The sequence below is a fragment of the Lactuca virosa genome, chromosome 5, assembly GCF_052849685.1.
Source record: "Lactuca virosa cultivar CGN04683 chromosome 5, Lactuca_virosa_CGN04683_v6, whole genome shotgun sequence".
In the NCBI taxonomy this organism is placed as follows: Eukaryota; Viridiplantae; Streptophyta; class Magnoliopsida; order Asterales; family Asteraceae; genus Lactuca; species Lactuca virosa.
Genome location: NC_136430.1, coordinates 451,254,253 through 451,263,841, shown reverse-complemented (window position 1 = coordinate 451,263,841; position 9,589 = coordinate 451,254,253).

Below are 9,589 nucleotides of genomic sequence, written 5' to 3'. Positions count from 1 at the left end.
CCCACCACCGTCATCGCTTCCACTACCTAACACCACTTCCATCACCACTAGCATCACCAACAACCATCACCGCCACTATCACCCACCACCGCCACCAATTACCACCACCACCTACCACCGCCACCGACATGAATGCTCAATTATTAAAATGAAATTTTACTATTTCTATAGTTTATATATAGAAAACAAAGTAAAATAAAGCAAAACAGACAAAAAGGGTAATTTTGTTATTTTACGTGGATTACAATTCTATTTCCTTCCAACAAAACATAAACTAGAATTAATTCCAATTTCATTTCCTACCAACCAAACAGTATATGGAATTGGATTCAAATTCCTAACATATTCTGTTTCCAATTCCAATTCCAATTCCTTTAGAAACATTTTGCGAACCAAACAACACCTAAGGGTGCGTTTGGTTCGTTGGAATGGAATGGAATTCGGGGGGGGGGGGGGGAAGGAATCCAATTCCACCACATTCTAGTGTTTGGTTCAACTTTGCATGATGGTTCAAATCCTAAATGAAAAAACTTTTTATCAAATAGGGAAAAACACTTTCCTTCAAGAAGATGATGGAATTAATTCCTTACTATGAAGGAAAGTGACATTTTACCTTATTACCCTTATTTTATTTCACAACATAATATCTACCACCATCACCCATCGCCACTGTCACCACCACCCACTCACCACCACTACCCACCCCCACCACCACTGCCACCGCCACCACCACCACATACACTTACTGCTACCGTCATCACCACCTATCACCCACCACCACCACCTACCACTTCTACCACCGCCACCACTACCACCAGCGCCACCATCTACACTACTACCATACACCACCACCACCTACCACAACCGCCACCACTACTGTCACCACCACCACTACCACCACCGCCACCACCACCACTACTTTCACCACCACCACCACCGTCGCCGCCACCATTACTACCACCACTACCTACCATCACCCACCTACCGCTATCGCCACCACCACCACTACTGCCACCACCAACAACCCCACTTACCACTGCCACCACTACCACCTACTGTCACCACCACCCACCACTCGCCAACACCGCAACCACTACCATCACCACCCACCATCATGATAGGCATCAAACAGTGAGACCAGCCCCAAAGAGTTGAATGTTCAAGTCCTGTGGTAGGGAAAATAAATAATTCAAGAATAAGACTTAAAAAGTGTGTGAGTCAGCCGTTAAATAAAATATATTTTTATAATATAGTTTATAAGATAATGTATATTACCTTTTGTCCCACCAAATTCACAAACCCCCAACAACCCCCCCCCCCCTCCCAAAAAAAATTAAAATTAAAAAAAAAATACTGCCCCCACTTTAACCAGTTATCTTTCTTATTGTAAAATTAAAATATAATTTATAAGATAACATATAAAGATTAATATTTTTGTATAAACATTGGTGTTTGAGTAAGCTTCCAACCAAAGAGAAGTTGGATTATAGAGGGGTGGACATATCTTTGTTGATGCGCTCGATATGGGGATATTGTCGAAGAGGTGGTGCATCTTTTTTTCAAGTGTGGAGTTGCTTTGTAGGTATGGCACAGGGTGGCAGTTTGTATAGATATTGACATCCCTTCGTTTGATAGTGTTGCATAGATGTGTAACTGGATTGACAACCAAAAGGTGGTTAGGTTGATAGGCCCCCTCTGCTTATGGAGAACGCGATCATTTCCACAATTGTGTGGGTGTTGTGGTGTTAACGAAATGCAATGATTTTTGGGGATCGTAAGTATAGACGAGAGTACATTTTTTACAACATCGTAATGATTTCTTTTAATTGGTTGTGCTTTAGAAACGCTAAGATGTTGGAGGAATTAGGGTTTATGTTGGAGATTTAGATACTCCTTAGATCGTGTGAACACTTTCCGAACTGACATTTCTACCCTATGCCTGGGTTGCAAGAAATTCAGCCTAGGATAATCCAAGATGACACTTACGAATCTAGGCACAAAAATCGTATGCCAAATTGCTAGAAGGATTCTATGTTCGTCTGAAGAAAAGTGAGTTAATAGTTGCATATCTCTTCTCAAAGAGAAGAGCCGTTTATATAATAAATAGGATTTAGGGTTTGCCTCTTAGAGTTGGCCGTCATGGGTTGCTTTGGAAGAAAGTTAGGGAAATTCAGAATTTAATGAGGAAATCAATGGTTTCCAAAACTGACAAATTTCGTCATTTTTACCATAATCACCCTAGAGAATTCGATTTTCCCACTATGTTCCCATATGTAAAATTCGGAAACCTTTTGGGGCGCTGCCCATTTGGAAACCCCGGACCCAGGGCGCTGCCCCCGGACCCCCGACTTGTTGTCGAACCGGCTTCTAATTCGATCTTATACATGCGTGCACTCCGCACATACCCATACATATATTAAAGTACAAATTATGAAGCTCCTTAGCTCACATGTTACTTCAATTACATAAAATGACATGGTAACACTAAAAACACCAATATAAGAGGATTTGGACACAATGACTTCTAAATACGTTTACGCCTTAACCAGTTGTACTTTATCAAACACCTAGCTTGTTTTTTTTTATAAATATATTTACATAATCTATTTTGCGTTTCAAAAAAAAAAAAAAAAAACCTACTTATGTTTTATAAAGTTTAGGCGAGTCCTTCTTAGAAGCTAATGAATTTAAAGTATCAACAGATAATACCACCATTTTCAAACTTTTCAACTTGAGGTGCTTTTTTTCCCTTTTGATAAGAGTGTTTGACTTTTTAACAATTAAGATTTCGATGTTTAAGTCCATTTTATATGTATATATCTGAATTAAATAAAATTATTTTTCTTATAAACTTGCACGAGCCACAATGATAAATGAAAATACTCAAACCCATTCCCTTTTTAACTTCATCACAAAAATATTCCAATTATTTTTTGCCTCGAGAATTTATTTAAGTATTTATTTGGGACATAAAATCAACAATGGCTGCTACCCACAAACTCACAAGAAGTAAAGAACCGTAAAAAATAAGTTAGGCTACAAACCCAACGATGCACGTGTGGCCAAAATAATGATGGTATAATATTTGTTAATGATTTCTTTCGAAAAGTGTAAAAAACAGTGTGAATAATTGTAGTCGATGCAATGTTCCAAATAACGCTCCAACAAATTTACGGTAAAGTCGAATCGTAAAGTTTTAAGTTATGATGTTTTGAGTGTGTATGGTAAATTAATGGGAGGCTAGAATTAGTTTGCAAGGAAACAATCGTTTTTATTTATATAGAAGTGTTTGGAAAAAAAAAATATAAAGGTCTAAATATTTAAGAACTTTGGATTTATAAAAAATAAGGAAAATATTAAATTATTATAATTGATTTTTTTATCGTTTAAATTTAAATAAATAAACTAATGAGCTTTAATTTGAAAATTTTGAAATAAAAATGTAAGTCAATTAATGAAATTGATATTCATTTTTACTATATTTATTGTAATTATTACATTAACGTATTATGTTGAGTTTATTAAAATAGAAAAACCCATGAAATTAAATGTGAAAAAGAAATTAATTTAAAATAACCATAAAATGACATTTGACAAATTCAATGAGAGTGTGACATTTGACAAAAAAAAACATTCATTTATTAGAGTAGATGTTTGAAAAAAATAGATTTTAATTTTTAAATATATAAATTAACGAAAAACTAAAAACTACAAGTTTCCTAAAGCTAAAAGCTCCCCAAAGCTACTTGAAGTAACTTTTAGATCTTGTTTAAAATAAAAGCTAAAATCTTCTGCTGCCAAACGAAACTTTTTTTTTTCAAGTTTTTTTTTTGAGATGTGTCACAGAATCGCAACCGGAGAAGGTAGGACATAAGAATGATGGTCCCAAAGCTACTTGAAGTAGCTTTTAGATTAAAAACTTTTTGTTTAAAATAGACAAAATTGCAAAAATGGTCTCTCTGGTTGACAAAATTATATGGTTTTGGTCCAAAAAGTTTTGGTGGTGCACCAATGGTCCAAAATTAAATATTTTTATTGGTTTTGGTCCCTATCCAATTAAAAAGACATTATACCCCTTATATCCATTTTTTTATTTTTAATATTAATTATTCCCCGACTGCCAGCACCATCCGGCGACGCCACCGATATGTTCGTACATCGGGGAAGGAGCGGCAGCGACTTCGTTCTGCACTATAGCTCCGGTGGAATGAAGCGACAATGGTGGTGACGGAAAAGTCGGTACAAATAGTCTGTCATCATTGTTTTCCTGCCATCACTGTTCGCCACCACCATCCGCCACTAACCACCTCCATCTCCCTTACCCTTACCTCCATATCTCATTCCTTAACTCAATGAAACATATCCTTCCTGGATCTGAAAAACCAAGATCTCGTCTATCTCATAATAGGTGGTAGCGATGGAAGATTCCATAAACCGATAAACTCCAAAAACGAGTGATTGTACCTTTCAATACAAACTGCCCACAAATCGCTTGAAAGAAGCTTTTCTTTCGCTGTTATATGCCTTCACTCCCCTTTCAACGCTACTGGTAATTCTACTTTCTTCTCCGATTTCTTCGCCTCACAATATGCACAAATCCAATCCCCTTCAGGAACAGTTTTCAATGGCGGTTTTAAGCATTTCAAATGAATCTCGCCCAAACAATATTCACACTCGATCATTAAAAGTCATCCAGCCTTGAAACATGTGACATCCCCAATTTCACAGCCAGAAAAGACCGATTTATTTATGCTTATTTAAAATCAGAGTATCCTTTTTTTAAGAATAATATTGCTGAATTTGTTCCCAAAAATATGATAAAGATATTACCAAAGCATTTCCGAAGAAACGTATTTTATTTATATTAAAAACGTTGGGATGTCATTATTAATACAATACATAAGCATAAACGAATATAATACACGCCTTACACTTGTTTATCTAAACTATTGGCCTATAAGCATCCATAACATCACACCTGTGCTCTCGTGCCACTACCTGTAATACAAGAAAACTGAGTAGGTCAGGTTTGGGGGCCTGATGAGCATATAGGAGTTTCAACCCACAATAATTAAAGTTCTTTTAATTATATATATTCATCAAAACATTCAACATGATTACCCGTTCCCGTTATCCTCACTTTCTGTCCCTAAAGCATGTAATTCAGGGGACCTATCCTAAGAAATCATCTTCTGGATAAACAATACTGCTTAGGCGATGCCTTAGCAATATATGTCAATAAGGCAACAATAGAGGGATGGAGTACACCTGGTGAACACTTAGTTCAAAAACACCTACAAGTTACGAGCCTGCTAGTGTTCCACTGTACTGTCGAGAATAGTATGTGGTCGTCATCTATACTCTGCTAGACAACTGGATCATCTTTAAAGTCAATGCCTCTCATCATCTATCTCATCTTTCATCTCTCAACATCTATATCATCTTTTATCTACCCATTTATACCCAATATATTTATACATATACAATTTGAATTAAGTAAAACATGTATAAATCGTTCATCTAGCAGATATATCAGGGACACAAATAATAGGCACATATAGCAAGTAATTATCTTAAATATATTATATCTATATGTAAGATGAAAGTGACTATGTGCACTCTTGTTAAAGTGATGACTTGAAACTCGGACAACCCTTCGCTTCTAGAAACTAACTTTTCCTTTGACGTAACCTAGTATCATTATCACTAAGTTTTAGCCTAATATTCTACGTAATTGAAAATAGTCTAGATTCCTCAGCAATCCCAATGTCTACTGATCTATGGTTGATAAGAGATAACCAGGTAGGATCATATCGAAGGTAGGGTCTATTTGGTATACATAGTATACTGTTTGGACATCCCACTTTAAACACCTCACTAAATCCAGCCTATACCTCTAAACTTGCCAAAATATCCTAAACTCTAAGAAAGATTCGAGGTTATGGGACATCCCACTTTAAACACCTCACTAAATATAGGTATGCGCACCGTGCAAGGGCCATGTGTGCCACACATATGGTCGATGTGCTTTCCCGGGTGTGATTCCACTTGTCAGATTACGGCTGGTGCTATGCGGCGGCTTCTAAAAGGGCGCGCGCAAGGCGCAAACGCGTGCAATGGATTTTAAACTTCAAAATTACGTAACTTCTCTATAAAAGCTCTGTTTTTGAAGTTTTTTATATCCACAAGTAGCTATCGACAGAATCTACAACTTTCGTTTAGACTCCGTCGGCTAATTTTGAATTTATTTATTTTATATAGGTTTAGACTTTTTAAAGCCCGTATAAAATGCATAACTTTGTCATCTGACGTCCGTTTTCGGTTGTCTTTTTATCGTTGGAATCCTATTATTGAGATCTTCAACTCTCATTTAGATTGTTTCGGCTAACAATCACCCGATCTAAAATTCGATATTTGAGTTGTCTATTGCTACACTGAAATTTAGAAAAATCATAACTTCCTCTAATGAAGTTAGATTTTGACGTTTTCTATAAGTACACTCTCGGTTAAACGACTACTATGACTTTTGTTTAGATCACTAAGGCTAAAATGTAACCTAACAAAAGTTTACTTTTTACGACGCGCGTTGCCGAATCGGGTCGAATCGCGAAACTTCGACATACCATAACTTGTTTGGTATAAGTCCAATTTAAGCGTTCCTTATATCCCCGAAATCCTTGTCACAACTACTTCAACTTTCTTCAAGGGTATTTGGCCTATTTATTATTCTATTTTGGACGCGTATTGTATTCTTATTTTATTATATTGACGTAAGCACATATACTACAAATAATTACACATAAACCACATAATACTCAAATAATTTCCCTTTATTATATCTACTAAGTTACAATGGTTGACCCTAACTATTAAATCATCTTATTAGTGCCTAGCGATAAATTGATAAATGCGGGCGTTACAAAAGACACCCTACACTCATCAATTTCAGGGACGCCCTCTTCTTCGTCTTGGTCCTATCAGGAGATACAAGTGAAAATTCATCATCGTCCGTGATCGAATCGTTTGAGTCTAGTTTATTCTTAAACCCGTTGGGGTTTCGATTGATTTTACTTTTAGGAGTGTTAATATGTGATGTTGTTTGACCTGGCTGAAATGGTGAAGAAATGAAGTGGGAGCAGCGCCGAAGTGATGTTAGGGTTTGTGGTGTTTCAGGAATGAGAGTTTTTTAGACGACTTTGAGTGCTCTTTGTGTGGTTCGCCTAATCTTCTTGGGTGTTTTTACCATGGGGATATTGCAACATTACGTAAAGACATCAAGAAAGAGAGTGACAGAGAAAGAGAGGGTGAATTGGGTGGATTTTATTTTTGAATTTTTAAGTAAAAGAATAATAAAATAAATCAAAGAAACTAAAAAAGAATTACTTAAGGGGTATATTTGTCATTTTCAGGTTGGGTATGGACCAAAAACACACAAAAATGTCAACCATAGGGACTAAAACCACACAAGGTATCCGAAATAGGACAATTGGTACACCACCAAAAATATTTGGACCAAAACCACACAATTTTGCCAACCTTAAGGACCATTTTTGCAATTTTGTCTTTAAAATACAGGATAAAAATCTCATGTTGTCAAACGAAATATTTTTATTCATTTTTTCCGAGATGCGTTTCAAGGTCTCAGTCAACGATGGTGTGGTGACCGGAGTCGTTACGGCATCATAACTTCATTTGACATGGGGTGTCGCAGTCGGCGATAATGAGGTGGTCAAAGTCCTCTTTGGTTCGATGCTTCAAAAAGATATGGAGTTGCAAGACGTGAGGGGCTGAGTAGTTAGGGCTAGGGCATAAAGTTGTAAAACAATAAGGGATTAAGAGATTATCCCGCTCAAGCTTTTAGGAGTTTTTCTTAACTTTTTTAATAATATTATATTTATAATTAATAAACTGAATAACTAAATCTAGTATATAAAGCGTTCCAGTTCAGTTATTATATTTGGTTCGGTTTTCGGTGTGGTATATATTACAAAACCGCACCGCACCGAAGATTTCCGTATTTTTGTTTTGGTTTTCGGTTTCAGTTTATAAGGTTATTATTATTATTATTGTAGTTCGGATTCGGTTTTTGCTCACTCATATCCAAAGATTAGCCCCATGTTATCTATGGTGACAAAAGAAGGATTGCATTGAGTATCATCAATGTACTCAAAGCAAGGCAATAGATTGCTAAGGATACCATTCATACTTAGCATACATTGTGGATATTTCAAAACAAAATAAAAAAATGAAAGACCTTGAAGTGGTAAAAGAATTTTCGGATGTATTTCCTAATAATCTACCCAAGGTACCACTGGAGAGACAAAATGAATTTAGAATCGACTTAATTGTAACGCCCACAAATTTGGTCTAGACATTTAAGATATAATAAGTAATAATTATTCGTCGTACTCTTTACGAGCGATAAATAGATGTTTTTTAATAGAAGATTATTTTGGATAAATAATCTTGATGGGAGTTGTAGTAGTCGTGATGACGATTATGTGGGTATATAGGACACTCAAATCTGACTTCGTATGAAAAAAAAATATGATTGTTCGAAGTTTCGAGTTTGACCTTATATGGAAAAGCGTGTCGTAATATATAAATCGGAGATAGGTTGCTTGTTATCCTAAGTATTCTAACAAAAGTCGTAGTAGTTATAAAAGCAAGAGCGTGCATATAAAGAGCGCCTAAATATGACTTCGTATGAGGAAGTTATGATTTTTCGAAGTTTCAGTACAGTTGTGTGCGACACAGAAATCAAAATTTAATCAGTTGAGTGTTAGCCAAAAACAATGTAAACGAGATTTGAATATCTCGTAAATACGATTTTTTCGGTATAAAGACACTCGAGAACGAAGTTCGTATGAAAGAGTTATAATTTTCGCACGGGCTTTAACAATCTAATCTATATGAAAATATGAATTCAAGATAGAGTGAGAATTAGCTATTGGGATCTAAAGGAAAGTTGTAGATCTCGCCGAGGCGATTTCGGGGATATAAATAATGTCGAAAACGGAGCCCGTATGTGAAAGTTATGATTTTTCGAAGTTTGAAAAATGTACCTGGTAGAGTGATGACGTGACACAACCAGGAGCCGTCACGTCGCATTGCCGGCGACCCCCTCTTTCGAGAGACATGGTGATGTGGCACCACGAGGTTTCGACACGTGACACCATACTAAAATGACATGTGGTAGCTTCTAGAAGGTGCAGACGTGGACGTGATAGTTTCATTTTATTTACTTCTGTTTATACATTATTTCATCATAATTCATTCATAATTTAGATAATTTCCATGAATATTTTCCTTTATGTTATTTTTTGACTATTTCAGGCAGTTTCTAGTTTCCTGAGCGTAATTGCAGATTTTAAGGAGAGTAGCGGAGCGGGATCTTTGGGAGGCAAATGGACTTGGAGGGCAATGAAAGATAATGGGCTAGAAGATTAATAGAGATGATGAAAATCATAGGCTTGTTGATTATTTGAAGGCTTGTAGAAAATGAACTTTGAATTTGCAAGAAAACGTAAGAATATTCGAGCGTGCAAAGATTATTGATCGGGCGAATACATGAGCTATGGACGATTTG